The sequence below is a fragment of the Canis aureus genome, chromosome 17 (genome assembly GCF_053574225.1).
Source record: "Canis aureus isolate CA01 chromosome 17, VMU_Caureus_v.1.0, whole genome shotgun sequence".
NCBI lineage: Eukaryota > Metazoa > Chordata > Mammalia > Carnivora > Canidae > Canis > Canis aureus.
In genome coordinates this window covers 55766405-55785436 of record NC_135627.1, presented here as the reverse complement: position 1 = coordinate 55785436, position 19032 = coordinate 55766405, and the positions used below count along the sequence as shown (strand labels likewise).

General features: G+C 47.9%; 3 long non-coding RNA genes across 5 annotated transcripts in view; 2 read left to right on the top strand and 1 right to left on the bottom strand.

Moving 5' to 3' along the window:
- The window catches only part of LOC144288040 (uncharacterized), a 41955-nt gene extending 25081 nt beyond the window's left edge, over window positions 1–16874 (bottom strand). Inside the window, exon 1 of one of the 2 annotated variants that reach the window (XR_013356002.1) lies at window positions 12188–16874. This is a non-coding gene — a long non-coding RNA (uncharacterized LOC144288040). The remainder of the gene's footprint in view (window positions 1–12187) is intronic. The other variant, XR_013356001.1, reaches the window with a different exon arrangement.
- On the top strand, window positions 3483–6141 carry LOC144288041 (uncharacterized). The gene is made up of 3 exons (XR_013356003.1): window positions 3483–3621; window positions 4927–5068; window positions 5481–6141. It is a non-coding gene; the product is annotated as an uncharacterized LOC144288041 (long non-coding RNA).
- LOC144288039 (uncharacterized) lies at window positions 6409–15601 on the top strand. Of its 2 annotated transcripts, none has more exons than XR_013355999.1 (5): window positions 6409–6900; window positions 11128–11387; window positions 11945–12047; window positions 12294–12648; window positions 13667–15601. It is a non-coding gene; the product is annotated as an uncharacterized LOC144288039 (long non-coding RNA). The 2 variants fall into 2 exon arrangements; XR_013356000.1 differs by having other exon boundaries at window positions 6411–6900; window positions 12505–12648.
- Window positions 16875–19032: the final 2158 nt, after the last annotated feature.

Genomic DNA, 19032 nt, shown 5'->3' with positions numbered 1-19032 from the left:
CACCACCCCCCACTCCGCCCATGAAGGTGAGCCCTGCTGACACTGAGAACATGCACACTGGTCATACAGTATTAATGGACAAATGGGTTAAGAATTTGTTTCCAGGGGCACCTGGGGGGCTCAGTGGTTGAGCGTGTCCACCTGGGGCTAAGGTCGTGACCCCCCGGGTCCTGGGCACCTGCTTCTCCCTCTGCCTGTGTCTCTGCTGCTCTCTGTGTGCCTCACATGAATCAATCAATCACATCTAAAAATAAATAAATAAATAAATAAATAAATATTAAAAAAAAGAATTTGCTTCTAATAAGAACAGTAGTGGCTGCACACACTGGGGCAGGAGGAACATGGTTTATTCAGTTTGGGGCACAAGTAGGTAAAGAGTTGCTCCCCTAGGAATTACCCAGACTTTCTTCATTCACCTGTTCATTCGTCTCTTTCCAACACGTATTCATTGAATAATAAATACTAGTAAATACCAAGCATCCCTCTAGAATAGAACAAGACAAAATGCCCTCTCCTCAGGGCGGTTATAGTCTAGTGATGGAGATGCGCATTCCATAAACAAGTAGATAAATGCCTACTTACACATGGTGAGGAATTCTATGGAAGAAAAAAGCTAGTTTTGGGGTGCCTGGGTGGCTCAGTCCATGGAATGTGCAACTCTTTTTTTTTTTTTTTTTTTATGATAGTCACAGAGAGAGAGAGAGAGAGAGAGAGAGGCAGAGACACAGGCAGAGGGAGAAGCAGGCTCCATGCACCGGGAGCTCGATGTGGGTTTCGATCCTGGGTCTCCAGGATCGCGCCCTGGGCCAAAGGCAGGTGCTAAACCGCTGCGCCACCCAGGGATCCCCCGGAATGTGTGACTCTTAATCTGGGAGTTTTGTTTTGGTCTTAGATTTTATATTTATTTATTTATTTATTTATTTATTTATTTATTTATTTGAGACACACACAGAGGCATGGGGCTCCATGGGGAGCCCGGTGTGGGACTCGATCCCAGGACCCCGGGATCACACCCTGAGCCGAAGGCAGACGCTCCACTGCTGAGCCACCTGGGCGTCCCTTGATCTGGGAGTTGAGTTCAGGCCCCAGGTTGGATATTTCAAATGAAATATTTTTTAAAAAAAGAATTAGAAAAAAAAGAATTAGGTTTTGAGAGCCCTATTTTAGGAAGGAAGGTCAGGGAAGGCCTCTCTCTCAAGCTGACTTAGAGCTCAGATCTGGAATTTGAGATGGAATGAGTCATGCAAAGCAAGGAGGGGGTTCCAGGTGGCGTAAGGAGTTCTCATTTGAGGTCCTCAAAGGCAGCAGGAGCATGCTGAGTAAGGGGCTGGTGAACTGAGATAAGCTTAGGGAGTGTGGTTAACAATAAGCACCTATTATGGGACAGCGCTGTTCCGCTTGCCATCCACGCATCATCCCAGTTGATCCCCACCGGTCTTAAGAAGTAAATAACAGGGCAGCCCTGGTGGCACAGCGGTTTAGAGCCGCCTGCAGCCCGGGGTGTGATCCTGGAGACCCGGGATTGAGTCCCACATTGGGCTCTCTGCATGGAGCCTGCTTCTCCCTCTGCCTTTGACTCTGCCTCTGTCTCTCTCTATGAATAAATAAATAAAATCTTAAAAACAAAAAAGAAGTAAATAAGTCTCCGCTTTTGAATTTATAGATGAGAAAATTGAGGCACAGAGGGAATACATACTTTGTCCCAAGTCCTGTAGATAGTAGGGAGCGAAACTAGGATTGAAACCCATGCATTTCAGTTTCAGCACCCAGACTCGACACTCATCGGGTGCCCTACGCTGCCCTCTAGGCATGGCCAAGGACTTTGTGGTTTTATTCTAAGTGCAGGGAGACCTCGCCAGCTTTTAAACAGGAGCTCTGAGCGATCCCTCTTATGTTTTACAAGATTGTGCTAAATGGATAACAGATTATAGGAGGGCAAGAGGAGAGGGGCAAGCTGGGAGGCAAGTGCAGCGGTCCAGGCAAGCAATGACGGTGGCTTACACGAGGTGGGGCGAGTGGAGACGGGGGAGAAGAAGGAACTGATACAGAAGTGACAGGACTGGTGACAGGTCACGTGGGGATCCCGGAGGTGCTGTTTAGAAGGAGACGGTGCTGCCCCAGGAGGGGGTGGGGGACAAGGCCCAGGCCCTCTGGGAACTCCTGCATTTGGAGGTTGGATCTGGGAAGATGAAAGAGGTGGAGGGAGGGAGACAGCCGGAGATCTGCAATGATGATGATGATGATGATCATCATCATCATCATCATCATCGAGGTGAGCCGTGAGCCGACAAGGAAGGAAAAAATTACAAAACAAAAGCAGCCTAGGGCTGCCCTCATAATGTCCTCTGAAAAAGAAAGAGAGCCCTCCTTCCTGCCTCCTTACACCCGGGTAGGAATTGGCAGGGGAGGAATTGGCCGGGACCCAGAGACGGTTGGGTCTGAGCGCAGGCCCAGGGTGGCGGTAGCCCATCTGCTTGGGTGAGTCCCTACACCAGTCTGCTCTAGAAAGCAGTACACCCCGAAATAGAACCCGTGTCTCCACACTTTCTCTGTCAGTCCTCAGTCTCTGGTGGGGCTCACGGGGATTCACAGAGGTGTGGACCCGGAGTCAGCTCTGGGAGAGAGACCGCACCCTGTGAGTGGGTGCATGGGGTTCAGGCATTATTAGTCATGTTCCCGTTGTCATTTCCTGTGGGTTTTTTTTTTTCTTCTCTTTCCCTGCCCTGGCCCCTGATTTTACCTGCTTCTCTTTCTCCTTTATCTTTCACCTGGAAAGCATTATGATGTCAGCATTTTGTCTTCATAATCCCATGATAAGCATGTCATCGTTACTTAATATGGTGATGAAAATGTTCTCTTTTATATCCCTTTTGGGTGCTGAGAGTTGCTGCCATAGATGTTTAAGAGGTTCTTGTCTCTAGTGCGAAGAAAGGCAAGATCGGTCTTCACCCTGAGGCCTAACCCTGTACAGGAAACACAGTTCCACGCAGAGTGCTCTCCAGCTTCTAGCCTGACAGCCCAGGCATGGGGGTGACCAAGAGCCACTGGGGAAGCTCTACCATTTAAAAAAAGAAAACAACCGAACCTGTCATTTTCTTCATTAAAAAAGTATATTTTACTGTAGAACTGGGCTTCTCAAACTTTAACGAGCCTATGAATTCACTACCTGGGGATCTTGCTAAAAGGCAGCTTCTGAATTAGGAGGTCTGGTGGGGATGGAGATGCCACCTTTCTATCATGAGGCTGGGGGCTGGCAAACGGACCTCATTGGAGTATCAAGGATTTGTCAAATAACCAAAAAATAGGAAAACGCAAATGTACTGTGATTGTGTCTCCCCGGATGAGACCTGCTTCCCATCTGTGCCCCTGTGCTGAAATCAGGGTCACCAGCCTCCTCCCCAGCATCGCCAAGAGAACCTGGAGAGGGAACAGAGCAAGAGGAGGCCAGGAGCCCCCCCCACCCCCCCTCACCCCGTTGGGGAGGCAGAAGGCTGTGGCGGGGAGAGGTGGCCGGGAAGGAGTCTAGGACTAAGGCTTGGCCTCCTCACCAGCTCAGTCAGATGCTGGCATCCCCAGGTTCAAGAGGAAAGTCAGTGGAGAGCAAGACACCCACGTAAACAGGTGGGACTGACCAGACGCAGGGATGCAGGGACTCAGTTTCCCACCTCCTCTCCTAGTCCCTGAGAGGCTGGAGGACTAGCTTCTCAGGGACGCCTTGCCACCTCCTACGACTGTCAGCACCCAGGCAGCGTGGGTGGGGGTTGGGGAGAGCCTTGACCTTGACTCAGGAGTGAGAAACCCTGGTTCTCGGGGCCCAAGATGGTCCACACTAGGGCACAGGTGCCCTTGCTTATCCCTCACCCCCCACACACACCCACTTGAAACCCCTACAAAAATGAGAAACCGCTCCAAAGAGTCAAGTGGAGAGATTAGAATGAAACGTAGAGCCAGGAAGGAGAGAATCGTGAGACCAAGGGGAAAACGAGACAGCTGAGAGCAGAATGGCGGAACATGAAAGATCCGCTTGCCACGGTGCCGTGGAAGGAAAAAGGGAAGGATGAAGATCCGGCAAATGTAGAAGAAAATGAGGGTAATCCGGGAGGACAGAAATAGTAGACTTGGGAAATGGGAAGCTTCTGAAGAAAAAAATCTGGAGAGGAGTGATGTTTGAAGAATCCTCAGGGATGATTTTTGCAGAGTTAGAGATGCGGGCCCACTGAGGCCAAAGGGGAGAGAAGCAACACGGGACACCTGGGCATATTCCACTAAATTCTGGAACATCAAACACAAGGAGAAGTTCCTAAACACTTTCAGAGAGCACCGTGCGCAGGCAAAGCAAGCAGGGTGGAGGGTCCTTACACACGAGGGTGCCTGCGTGCACGCTCACGCTGCCTCCAGGAGCCCCCCTCCTTACACACCTGCTACTCCTTTGTCACAGTCACTCTGAAGGCCAGCCCCCTGGGAAGGGTTGGCCCTCACGGCCTTGACCGTGTGGGGCCTGGGTCCAGGGATGTCAGGCTCTCAGGCAGGGGCCCCGCTGGTGGCTTCCCACGGCCTGCAGCCGTCCTCAGAGCTGCCCCTGGCAACCAGCACCCAACAGGGAGGAGGGAGCCCCCTGGGAGAGCCCCAGCCACTGGCGGTCCCGGGGTACACCTTGGTCCCTCCCCGGCATCCCAGCCACTGCTCACGGGGGCAGGGGCGGGGGGGAAGGAACACTGAATGAGTAAGGCCTTCCCGCCGCCTATGGGAGGTCACAGTCCTTCAGAGATGGGACAAGCTGACAGCAAACCAATGGCTAAGAGCAAACCATCAGACAGAAAGAGTTGAGCGTTTGCATGGTGGGCGAACCGGGAAGGGAAGAGCTGCCACAGCGCTTCAGGGCCCGGGGCACCCTCAGCTTCTCACGCGGCCTTGTGCGTTCCTCAGAAGGGACGTCTCCCTATCACACCTGTACGTCCGGCACCATCCTGGGCTCTGGAAATGCCTTGCAAAGCCAGGTCGTCAGTGCCCCTGTCCCTTGGAGCCCACCTTCCAGCGGAGCCAAAGAAGTGAACACACAAGCAACCCGGTGAGGTCACGACAGGCTGTATCCACAGGCCAGGGAGCGGCCTCAGCAGAGGGCGGGGGTGGGGGGGTGGCCCGGAGGTGCCCTGGGAGCTGGTGGGTGAGAATAAGCCCAGGGGAAGAGGCTGCACAGGACGGCGGGGCCACCATCTGGGGAGAATGAGCACACCATGGCTTGGCAAACAGCTAGGAAACAGTGAGGCAGGGAAATGAGGAAAGACACCCCCTTATGTAAATGATGGTGGATTCGGGATGATCGAAGACCAAGGGGGTTCTGGAGGGAGAGCCCCGCTGACACAGAAGGGAGGCTGCAGAGGCTGGCGGGAGCCCAATCCGAAAGGACCCGTGAGGCCGCGTAAGGACGCAGGTTTTATCCTAAGCGCCGCGTGAGCCATCGAAGGACTTTATGTTTTTAGGTTTACATTCCACTCTCCATTCATGCAGTCACTTGGAAAGCTGTGAGTGGCGACAGGACTGTATGACAGTCTGATTGACCAAACAAGCAGCAGCTACAAGGATTCGTCTGCCACCTGCAGCAGTAACGGCCGCGGAGGTGCAGAGGCGGGAACTGGAAGCGCTCGGTGACCCCCAGGCTCCAGGGGAGCAGGCAGCGCTTCACCCAGTGTAGGGTGGGGGCCCGTACCCAGAAGAGGACGGGTTCCGGGGTACCTGTCCTCTCGGGCCGATGCTCCAACGTGGTGGCAAGACAGAGAGTCCATCCAAGGGCGACTCATTCGGGGAAGGTTCAACCAGGGAGACGTGATGCCGCTGACCCAGAGGGTGGAGTTGGGGGGACCAGCCCCACAGCCTTGTGCCGCCTACCTGTGGCATGACACATCCCGAGGGGCACTTATTTCCAAGGCTGCTGGCCGGGCCACTTGCTCTGCCTTTAGGCTTCCAGACACTCCTCAGTGAACCTATAAAGAAAAACTTGGGGCAGCCCGGGTGGCTCCGCGGTTTAGCGCCTGCCTTGGGCCCAGAGCGCGATCCTGGAGTCCCGGGATCGAGTCCCACGTCAGGCTCCCTGCATGGAGCCTGCTTCTCCCTCTGCCTGTATCTCTGCCTCTCTCTCTCTCTCTCTCTGTCTCATGAATAAATAAATTTTAAAAAAAAAGAAAAACTTGGCCGACAAAAGGGATTCTTTGCTGTTGTAAAACTATTCATCCCTTTGAGCCTTTTTTTAAAAAATAGACTTCCAATTAGAAAACGTCAAAACACACAAAGGTTATTAGCAAATTTATTTCAGAAACCAGCATTTTAGCATGTCCTGCCGACACACTGGAGGCCGTGTGCCCCCTTCTGGTGTGTCTGTCAGATGCCTGAGTTGCTCGTGATCAAGAACCCAAAGATGAGCTCCTAGCACAGCCTCGGCTGCACCTGGCACCTGTGGGCGGCCCGGCCCGAGTCACACCTGCCCTGGCTTCCACTGAGCAGCTGTGTGCCTGTTTCCACCTGCGAGAGACCTCACAGTGGAAATGCCAAGGCAACGAAGAGGATAAAGAGGCCTTGGGTTCACTCTGACAAGTGAATCTGAGAAGTGCCAGGCGGGGAAAGCCAGAGGAGAGGCCGCCAGAAGTCGGTGTGTGTGTGTGGGGGGGTCCCGGTCCCCACCCCTGCCCAGAGCCTGGCAGGAAGTCAAGCCTGGGGACCCACAGCTGTCGGTCTGGCCTCCCCTGGAGCAAACCAACCCCCCCTGCAGTGCGATTCAGAGCCCCGTGTCCAGTTAGACTCGGGTAAGATCCAGAGAGTGGAGCCTCACTTTCTCTCCACTCCCACGGGCACAGGGAGCCTTGTGCTTCTGTCAACCATGTCAGCACAGGAATTCTAAAGATCGGGGTGAGTCATGGTTAAGACCGTCCATAAATATTTAATGTTCTCGGCAAAACTGGTGGCTATGTGTACTTTTCTGGGTGGGGGGGAGATCAATGTAGCAGATTCCCAAAGTGGTCCAGGATCCAAAATACCACGAACCGTGGAAAGGAGTGTCCTAGACTGCTTGGGCCGCTCTAATAAAAATACCATAGATGGGGGGGTGGGGGGGGAGGCGGCCTGAACATTTCTTTCTCACAGTCCTGGAGGCTGGGAGGTCTAAGATAGGGGCATTGGCAGGTTTGGTGTCTGGTGATGGTCGACTTAGTGGCTCACAGATGGCCCTCTTCTGGCTGCGCCCCCACATGGCAAAAGGGACAAGGGAGCTCTGCGGAGGAGGGTGCGGGGGGTTTATAAGGGCACTAATCCCATTCACTGTTATGACCCACTCATTTCCCAAAGACCCCACCTCCTAATACCATCACACTGGGGGTTAGGACTTCAACATATGAATTTTCTTTTTTTTTCTTTTTTTTTTTAAAGATTTTATTTATTTATTTGAGAGAGTGAGTGACCACAAGCTGGAGGAGGGGCAAAGGGACAAGCAGACTCTCCGCTGAGCAGGGAGCCGGACACGGGGCTGGGTCCCAGAGTCCTGGGATTGAGCCCGAGCCCCGTGTCCTTGTCGTCAGGCTCCTTGCTTCTCCCTCTCTCTCTGCCGCCCCCTCTTCCTACTCCCCCTGCTTGTGCTCTGTCAAATAAATAAAAATTTTTTTAAAAAAGTGGAGGAGGGGAGCAGAGCCAGGAAACCCCGGAGAGGAAGTTGCCTTGTATTTGAATCCCATCCAAAAATACCAGAAGAGGGAAATTCTGTGACGTCAGAGAAGCCACTCTAGGGCACATCTTGTTCCAAAGGCCCAGGGAAATTAATGTTTTTACACAATAATAGACAAGAGCAAAGCACTGAGGTAGGATTCAATAAATTAGGTGATGATATCAAAAATATAAACATTTTAAAAACAGCAAGAGCCAGACAATGTGGGCTCCCCGGTGAGAGAATTCAACCCCACTGTGGTCTTGCCAAAGGGATGGAGTCTTCTTACGCCCCTGAATCTAGGAGACAACTTTGTGGGAAAACCAGAGGCTGAGGAGCACGAGCCACACAAAACCCAGACCATGAGAAACAGGTCAAACGGATGTGAATTCTCCAGCAGATGAAATTGAGGAAGAGGGAACCGTGGGTGGCGCAGCGGTTTAGCGCCTGCCTTTGGCCCAGGGCAAGATCCTGGAGACCTGGGATCGAGTCCCACATCGGGGACTCCCTGCATGGAGCCTGCTTCTCCCTCTGCCTATGTCTCTGCCTCTCTCTCTCTCTCTCTCTCTGTGTGACTATCATAAATAAATAAAAATAAAAAAAATAAAAAACAACAACAAAAAAAAAGAAATTGAGGAAGATAATTGAGAGGACCTGTGCGGATTGAAAATAAATGTAGAAGACCAGTCACGTTACACTCTTACGTCTAAGGATGCCATCAGCTGTGAGAGCTATAAAAAAAAAAAAAGTAAGGAAGTGATCAGTACGAAATCAGTAGGGTTTTCAAGAAAAGAGTAGGGCGGAGATGGCATAGGATTAAATTGAGGGCTACAGGATGGTGATCCTCTAATTCTACCTTTTCTTTTTACATCATGCTAAAATACACATATGTGAAACTGACCATTTTAACCTTTTTTTTTTTTAAAGATTTTATTTATTTATTCATGAGACATACACACACACACATAGACACAGGCAGAGGGAGAAGCAGGATCCATGCAAGGAGCCTGATGTGGGACTCGATCCCAGGTCTCCAGGATCACACCCTGAGCTGCAGGCAGCACTAAACCGCTGCGCCACCCGGGCTGCCCATTTTAACCGTTTTTAAGTGCATAATTCAGTCGCAGTAAGCACATTCACCACGTTGTACGACCATCACCACTATCCATCCCCGGAATTTTTGTATCATCCCGAACAGAAACCCTGTTAGCTAATGCTTTTTACAAATGTGTTAATTGGACCCTCTTTCTTTTCTTAAAGATTTTTATTTATTTAGTCATGAGAGAGAGAGAGAGAGAGGCAGAGGGAGAAGCAGGCTCCATGCAGGGAGCCTGATGTGGGACTCGATCCCAGGACTCCAGGATCACGCCCTGGGACAAAGGCAGATGCTAAACCGCTGAGCCACTGGGGAATCCTTGGACCCCCTTTCTAAAAAGACGCTTTTCACATGAGAAAATGCTCCATATCACTTGCAGTCAGGAAAATACAAATCAAAACCACAATGAGATCCCACCTCACGCCAGTAAGAATGGGGAAAATTAACAAGACAGGAAACAACACATGTTGGAGAGGATATGGAGAAAGGGGGACCCTCCTGCACTGTTGGTGGGAATGTGAACTGGTGCAGCCACTCTGGAAAACTGTGTGGAGGGTCCTCAAAGAGTTAAAAATAGATCTGCCCTATGACTCAGCAATTGCACTGCTGGGGATTTACCCCAAAGATACAGATGCAGTTAAATGCCGGGACACCTGCACCCCGATGTTCACAGCAGCAATGTCCACAATAGCGACACTGCGGAAGGAGCCTCGGTGTCCATCGAAAGATGATGGATAAAGAAGATGTGGTTTATGTATACAATGGAATATTCCTCAGCCATTAGAAAGGACAAATACCCACCATGTGCTCCAACGTGGATGGAACTGGAGGGTATTATGCTGAGTGAAGTAAGTCAATCAGAAAAGGATAAACATTATACGGTCTCATTCATTTGGGGAATATAAAAAATAGTGAAAGGGAATAAAAGGGAAAGGAGAGAAAATGAGTGGGAAATATCAGTGAGGGTGACGGAACATGAGAGACTCCTAACTCTGGGAAAGGAACAAGGGGAAGTGGAAGGGGAGGTGGGTGGGGAGGTTGGGGTGACTGGGTGACAGGCACTGAGGGGGTCACTTGACGGGATGAGTACTGGGTGTTATATTCTATGTTGGCAAATCAAACTCCAATAAAAAAATAAAAAATAATAAATAAATAAATTAATTAATTAATAAGACGCTTTCCCGCATCTATGATTGGGTTACCCAGGGGTAGGGTTCACAGGGAAAGACAGGGTAAAGGCTCGATGAGGCTGGGGCATGAGGGGCGGCTTCTGGGGTGGCCCCGGCTGGTTCTGTTTCTTGTCCTGGGAAGTGAGGACAGCACGTTTGCAGGGTGCTGAGGTCACTACAAGCCTAGGGAGGAAGAGAGGGAGACAGGAGAGCCAGGCAAAAGCAGGAAAGGCATTTTCTGCTACCATAAGAAAGTACATATGATGTAATGACATTTATGCATTTCCTCAGATGAAGTATGTGTGGTTCAGAACACCTGGGAATAAACACATAAAACAAAAGGGGAGAGCGTCCGTCTATTAGGTGGATTGAGGCATAGGCCTTCTTACGGGCAGACGGATGTATAAAATCACTCCTTAGAGGCCTTTCTGGGAGCAAAAGGGCCTCTGGGCCGCTGGCCAGACTTGGGTGCGGCTGCATGCGTGTGACCAGTTCGTGAGAAACTCTTGGGCCGTACATGCACGATATGTGCATCTTCTATATGTATGTTATGTTTTCATCAAAACTTTTCTAGAAAATTCAAAGTCTCTCATAGTCCTAAGATCCTACTTTAGGGAAATGTCCAATCCTGATTTGTAAAAAGTAAAAGAATGCCTTCCAACATGTAGAACTGGAGTTGTAGTCCTTTCTAAATTATTCACAGAAACGAAATTAGACCTGACTCAGCAGCCTGCTTGTTCTAGACTGCAGGAGGGAGCCTACAGCGGGCTCTGGGAACGGCTGAGCAGCACCCACATCTTGGTCTACCACACAGGACCCAAGAACAGGCGCAGCCGCTGAGAGCGGAGTCTCATGCCAATGAACGGGCCCAAGGCAGGAGTTGAAAACTATCTCCCCACTGGCAGACTCTGGGAAAAAATGGAGGGAGGACGAGGGGAGAATGAAGAGAATCTAAATAAAAGGGTTTCTACCTCATGCCTACTGTCCTGATGATCTTTGAGCTATAGGCTACAATATTCCTGCAAAGCATGGATCACCTTGTGTTTTATTTACCTGGTAAAAATGAAAACTAGCACATAAATGGGATTTCCTCTTAAATTCTCTGGTCCCTTTGGCTCTGAGATGCCAGATCCTCTCTCTTTTTTTTTTCTTTAATTAATTAATTTATTTGACAGGGAAGAGAGAGACCACAAGCAGGGGGAGCAGCAGCACGGGGAGAGGGAGAAGCAGGCTCCCCCTGGAGCAGAGAATCCAACGTGGGGCTCGATCCCAAGACCCTGGGATCATGACCTGAGCCAAAGGCGAGTGCCTAACCAACTGAGCCACCCAGAAGCCCCAATTCCAGATTCTCTTGAAGAATGATCTACCTAATGGGATTTGCTGTAACTACCATTCTTGATTCCTAAGGCCAAGGAAGGCTGCCTGGAAGGAAGAGGTAATTCTTATTCCCGAGAACAATGATTGGTACAGTCATTTGAGCTCCTTGGCCAGAAAGTACTTTGGAAATACTGAGTCCTTCAAAATTTATCTCTTAGTCAAACACATGCTGTAAGAAGTGATGTCCCCTTACTGTGAAAAACTGACTGCTGTCTTTCTACGGCTTTCCACAAAGCTCTAGACACAGTGTCCTGGGAAATCATTCCGCTGAACGAGAGGACAGTATAGGGAATTTAAAGGGAGAAAGACACAAAAATATACAGGGCTCAAGGCACTGCAGAGCTTGTCACTTTACAAATGAGCTTCACAGAAGTTCCTTTTGGATGCCAGGCACTTTCCTGCGTGGATATTAATCAACAAAGCAAAACAGTGGATGGGCTGAGATGTAAACTCACTCCCACATGCAGGGAGGGAGCTAGCATCCGATGAATGCGTGGACTAAGTCAGGCAGTGCCGTAGTTGCTGGGTTGGTTTTTGGTTTTCTGGTTTTTTGGTTTTTACTTCGGTGACGTTTACACAACATAACATTCAGTATCCATTACCACCCCTCTCCAGAACTTTGCATCATCCCAAACCCAAGTTCCACATCTGTTCAACAAGAATGAGGCAGAAGGGCACCATTACTGTGCACCTGAGAGACCCCAGCAAGGCCACATAGGTAAGTGTCCGCAAGTCTAGGTCACTCCTAAAAGGCCGTTATTGAACGTTGTCTAGAAGTTACAAAGCTTGCTTTGGGAACTATTTTCAGAAACTTTTGTTATCCTTTAAGGAGATGAACTGATGTTTTGATTGACTTACCTGAGTCAGGTGCTGCCTGCAGCCCTTCAATCTTCCACCGGGTGAGGCGTATCACACTATTTGCAGTTTGCATGTTGAATCTCACATCTGTTCCACTTTCCTCCAGGGCAAGGACTCTGTCTCGTTCGTGTGGTACATCTAGCAGCTGTGGTGTGCAAGGCACGTGTGAACTGTTCCGTATGCATGTGCGGAACGAATGCGGACAAAAGTCATACTACTCAGTTCTTACCAAAAGCTCACATGCTAAGAAAAAAATTTTTTTTTTACCTTTTGGGAAAGAACTGCCTTTGGGAAAATAATAAATCACCTTGTCATAGGAGCAAGAGACCTTGAAGGCAAGAAGAGGAGATGGTTAAACTGCCTCAGTGTGACCAAACGAGGGATTGGTGAATTTTTTTCTCCCGATGGGGAGGTTGGAGGGCGGGTCCAGTAAGGGAGAAAAGAGAGCAGCCAGTGAGCCGGTGAGAAATGGGGGAACGCGCACAGTCGTGGTGGGTGGCTAAGGGAACTTTAAGAACAGGGACACCAGGCAGCTGGGGGGGCTCAGCAGTTGAGCGCCTGCCTTCAGCTCAGGGCATGACCCCAGGGTCCTGGGATTGAGTCTCACATCGGGCTCCCCGGATGGAGCCTGCTTCTCCCTCTGCCTGTGTCTCTGCCTCTCTCATGAATAAATAAAATCTTTTAAAAACAATTAAAATAAATTAAAAGTTAAAAAAAAGAAAAAGGACAGGGGCGCCCAGACTTCACTCCAAAGCTGCATTGCTATGATGTAATATGCCCTCCTGCTCTCTTCCTTCCTGTGTATTGTCAGCGGCTAAAATAAACATCAACAGAGACCTTGGAGAGGGTTTGGGATTTCCTCAGAAGCTCTGTGCCACCTTATCTGGATTTCTTGGGGAGACGACAGCCCCTTGGTATCTGTGTCACAGAAACAAGACTTGCACTAGATTGCTTCAAGAGTGCTCTACCCGTTCCAGACCATGAAATAATTGTACCTTTGGTGGCTCCTGACCTCGGAGAGCCATAGGCCAGGATCCCTTTGTTCTACCTACTGCTACAAATTATTTTTATTGAGTTGAATTTGAAGGTGAGGTCAAATTTTGTGTGACTGAAGGAGGTCACACAAAAGAAGCCACAGGAAGCCTCATTACTGAATTTACTGTAGGGGTACTTACTGCTGAGGGCTTGTGTGTCATTATCAGATACTTAAAAAAAAAAAAAAGTTCCTCCTAGGGAAAACACAAAAATGATGGTGAATCTTATTTTTTTAAAGATTTTGTTTATTCATGAGAGGCACACAGAGAGAGAGAGGCAGAGACATAGGCAGAGGGAGAAGCAGGTTCCCTGCGGGGGGGCGGGGAACCCCATCCCAGGACCCCGGGGTCACGGCCTGAGCCGAAGGCAGATGCTCAACCGCTGAGCCCCCCAGGCGTCCCGATGTCAAATCTCAGAACTAATTTTATTTTCCCTTCTCTCCAGTCGTGAGAAGCTCCTGGCCAACTTTGGGACCCACCTGCAGGGACGGTGCAGAACTCACACACCCAGGCTGGTACCGTCCTTACCCCCGGCTTCCTGTTCTTACTCTCATTTTCAGCTTGTACTGTTGCCTCATTCATTTCTGAAGGTGCTACCCATCGTTTTGCGGAAGGCAGTGGAAGGAAAATAAATTAATATACTCTCCAAATTATATTACCTAGTTCCCACCCCAGCGTGCACCTGGCCCTGAGAGAGTGGAGAGCAGGAGATAAGCTATCTTCCTCCAGCGGCCAGATGGCAGGCTGGGCCCATCCCTCTCCATGCCTCCCTACAAGTACCCGCTGCCATTTCTAGCAAAATTATTCAGGGGTCAGTTTTTTGGATCAAAATCTTGCGCACGCGCTCTCTCTCTCTCTCTCTCACACACGCACACACAAACACCCTGCGCCTATTAAGTGATCAGAAACTCACTGCCTCCCAGCCACGCAATCTAGAGACAGAACTCCCTTAGCTCTTCTCAGGAGTAATATGCTTCTTATTTCCTTTAGGGCAGTTTCCTTATAAATCGTCTTTATATGACAGAAATACCCCCCCCCCCTTTACTTGTGTTACTCTAATACAACGTTATATCTGGGAGGAAAAGAGCTTTAGTAAACGTGAAATTGCATGTGAAACGTCCCTGGGATAAGTCAAGGAAAGTGATAATGGCACTAAAGAGCCCCTCGACCACGCTCTTCCTCAGCCACGCTGCTGCCCAGTTAGCCGCTGTTGCCAGGCTGATGCCGGTCCTTCTAGATTGTCGTCTGCGCTTTTGCAAATCTACACACGTATCCATTACAATCTACTTTTATTATGTGTGTCTCTGCGTTAAATGCACGGTACGCTGTACAGTTACGCTGGCCTACAACTTGCTTTTTCTCACTTAGCCATATGTCTTAGAGCACATTTCCTGCTCTGAGGGAAGAGCTATGCTAACTTATGCCAACAGCCTCTTGCAGCCGCTAGCTGCCGGCCTTCCATCTTTACTCTTCGGTCACCTGCACTGCCAAAGACCTAAGCGGCAGGTCTCACAGGAATTCAGAAAATCTGATCACACGAGGAGGACCACCTTATAGGCTCCCGGGCTGGAATATGCTGCTGCACCTATAATGTGTCTCAGTCTCAAGTTCATTGACGTAACAATTTTTGACTGGCTGTCTACTGCCTACTGCTCCAGGCACTGGGGATTCATCCGTGGGCAAAAAGACAATCTCTACCTTTCTCTGGTGCTTACAGAAGATAAAATAGTGAGTAAAAGAAATAATATGTTGGGGTACCTGGGCGGTGCAGTCCATTAAGTGACTCCCAGCTTTGGCTCAGGTCATGATCTTGGGGTTGTGGGATCAAGCCCCACATCAAGCTCTCTGCTCGGTGTGGAGTCTGCTTTGGATTGTCTCCCACGCCCTCTGCCCTCCCTCCATCACTCTTTCTCTCTCTCTCAAATCAATAAATAAATCTTAAAAAAAAAAAAAAAAAAAAAAAAAAGAAGCAACAGAGATTCTCTATCTTGGCATGACCTGGAAAGCTTTAACAATTTCTGCTGTGTCCCGCCCCAAGAGGTCCTAATTTATTTAATCAGGAGTATACCTGCATGTCAGGATTTTTAAGTTTTCTGGGACACCTGGGCGACTCAGTGGTTGAGCGTCTACCTTCAGCTCAGGTTGTGATCCCGGGGGCCTGGGATCAAGTCTGCCTGTGTCTCTGCCTCTGTGTGTCTCTCATGAATAAATAAATAAATAAAATCTTTAAAAAAAATTTTTTTCCCAAGTGATTCTAATGTACTGCCAGGAATGAGAACCACTGCCTTGCAGGCCACTAATGATAACGTGTTCAACAAATGACCACAGGTTTCCAACTGAAGGCCGGTTTGGCCAGACACTAAGACCAGAGGATCCTGTAATTAGCCAGATGTTGCTACTACTACTTATTCCTTCCTTATAAGTGACTTCACACTTTTGCAGTGTTTTCCAATATATTTTTTTGAAGTATGTGTTGTCATCCTTAGCTCCTAAGATCTTTGTAATTTCCTGAGTGATAGGAGCATCTGGCACAGAGCCCCTAAATCCCTTAGGATTTTCTGAGTCGGGGTGCCTGGGTGGCCCAGTCAGTTAAGCAACCAACTCTTCCTTACACCATAGGTCATGATCTTGAGGTTGTGAGACTGAGCCCCGAGTCAGGCTCCCAGCTCAGTGCAGAGTCTGTTTCAGATGCTCTCTCCCTCCCCTTCTGCCCGTCCCCAACTCACACACATGTGCACGTGCTCTCTCTCAAATAAATAAAAATCTTAAAAAAAAAAAATTTCCTAGGTGCTTAGGGGTATCCTCTGGGCTAACAAGGCAACTCTTGCTCCCAGATGGCTTCAACATGGAGGCTTGTCATCAGAAAGACCAAGCTATGATTAACCTTGGAACTTTCAGCCCTATACCTTGTTCCCCAGGAAGAAAAGTGGTACAGACTGAGTAAATAATTGATCATGCCTACATGATGAAGCCTCCGTAAAAATCCCAGAAAGCTTCTGAGTAAGTGAATGCATTTATGATGTGCTGGGAGAGTGACACGCCTCAAATCCACAGGGACAGAAGCGCCTTTACTTGGGACCCTTCCAGATCTTAACCCTATGGATCTCTTCATCTGGCAGTTTTTTAAAATATCCTTTATGATAAATCAGTAATAGCAAGTGAACGGTTTTCCTGGGTTCTGTGAGCTGTTCCAGGAAATGATTAAACCTGAGGAGGGGGTTGTGAACCCTCCAGGTGACAGCCAAATCAGACAGAAGTTGTGGGTCACCCACGGACCTACTACTTGCAATCGGCATCTGAAGGGGTGGGGAGGTAGCGTTGGAGGACAAAGCCCTTAACCTGGGGGACCTGAGCAGTTAGTATCAGAGTTGAACTGAATTGTAGAAAATGGAGCTGGTGTTGAAGAATTGCCTGCCTGTGGGGGAATGTGTGTGAGAGTAAATGAAAACATGGTCCGTTCTTCCCCAGGCACCTTCACAGAACCTTGAAGAGCAAGGTTACTTGGAAGGATATTTTTCCTATTTGTTTCAAATCTAATTCTTGTCATACTGGGACAGTTCTTGAAAATGCTATCAACCTCTATTTCTGTACTATATAGGGAAGGACAAAAGTGAGCCAATAAAAAATTATATATTTTCATGGTTATATGTAAATGTACATATACACTTACATATATATATTCCTACAAATATATTTATATATGTGTGTATAATATACATGATATATTCTATTTTTATAATTATTTTTCATGTATTTATATATCTCAGATTATATTTTAAATATATATTTTGTATTTATATTTATACCATATATATTCCCATATCCCTTTTTTATAATTGTATTTAGGATTTATTTATTCATTTTAGGGAGAGCATGCATGAGCAGGGGGAGGGGCAGAGGGAGGAGAGGAAAGAGAATCTCAAGCAGACACCCTCCCACTGCCAACCCCCACCCCACCCCACCCCGAGGAGGATCATGGAGCCCAACTTGGGCTTGATGCCAGAACGCTGAGATCATGACCTGAGCTGAAATCAAGAACAGGTCACAACCAAATGAGCCACTCAGGCACCCCTCCATTTCTAGAATTTTGGTTCTCGCACTTTTGAACAAGTGTTTACAGATCTGAGGTTTCAAACAGAAGTAAAACTTTGCTCTGAAAGCATTAAGTCATTGTGCACTAGTGTGGTCTATGAGATCTGAAAAAAAATTACTTCCTTTTCCATAGTTAACATTCCAGTGACCCCTGCTAAGGCAGCCCTGAAAAATAACGGTTGCCATACCAACAGCTTAACGAAGAAGTCTGCCATTGTCATCGTCTCTATTTGTCCTCAACTATGTGATAAATTGCAAAGATGAATTAGAGCAATTAAATTCTGCCTCCAGTGCCTCCTGCCACTGGTTATAAAACTAAAAATCTTTCAAATTCCTATCTCCACATTAACCCCAACCACTACTCCCATAGTAATCACCGTTAATAATTTATGAAACTTTTGAAAAGTTTCTATACAGACACAAACAGATGCATATTCTTTTCCTAAAAGGAATACTGATTCTATCTACATTACACTATTTGCTTTGTTCTCATAGCAAAATTTAATTAGCTTCAGGCTTGATATTTCAAATTCTAAATTTTCTTTGATATTCTGAAATCGCATTCAGTTCCTACTATGTATGAGCTAATTTCCATGACTGTTATCGGGGGTGGTGGGCAGACAGGCAAGGTGCACCAGGGAAGAAGTCATGTAGAAAAGAGTGAGCCAGCCAACAAGTTAGCAATCTGGAAGGGAGTTAAAATAAGTGTGGAAATAACTCTACCATATATTTGTTCATATGTTCTTTCATGATGGTTAAGTATTTACACATCCAATAATAATTCCATAGGCAAGACGGAGAAACCGAGGCTAAAGTCACCCATTACTTCACAGTCATTACATTTTCTTCTGACTCAGTTCTGTGCTTTCTTCTACACCACGGAGCATGGAAGTACTAACATAGCTGTGACCGAGACTGCTCACTCTTGCAACTCTATCCATCCCCCACCCTGAATAAATATACTTCCCAGCCAGCCTTGGAGCTGAAGGCTCTGTGGTTGGCCTCTGACAATAAGATAAAAGGAGTGATAGCTGTGACTGCTAGTGCCTACCCTCTGATTTCTACTCAGCCCTTCCCTACTGGTATGTGGGCATGTGTGGCGTGGTTGGTTACCTGAGTGAGCGTTGGTGGGGACAGGGGGCAGACCTCTGGATGTCCATTAAGGAGGATAAAGTAGACCTCAATGTGATCGGTCACATTTTTTCATTCATTGAAAAAAAAAAAAAAAAAAAGCAAAACTTGAAGCAAATATGAAAAATGTTAGCAGTTATTTATTGTGGTTGGTGGGTACCTAAACATTTTTAAAATGTGTGTCTCTGTGTTTTCCAGTGTTTTGGATTTATGATTTAAAGATAAATTCCAACATTCATCAACTGGAATATTTATGATTTTTTTTTTAAAGTAGGTTCCATGCCCAATGTGGGGCTTGCACTTATGACCCTGAGATCAAGAGTTGCATGCTATACTGACTAAGCCAGTCAGGGAATATTTATAATCATTTTAAATGACATTCTAGATGAATGGTTAATGATATGGGAAAATATTCATAATAAATGAAAAAATACTTGAACAATTATCTGAGATTAAGAACTGGAAAGCTGGAGTTGCCCATCCATCTGACTGCTTAGTCTAATAGTCTTCCACTCATTTTTATTTTTTAAGATTTTATTTATTCATGAGAGACACACAGAGAGACAGGCAGAAACACAGGCGGAGGAA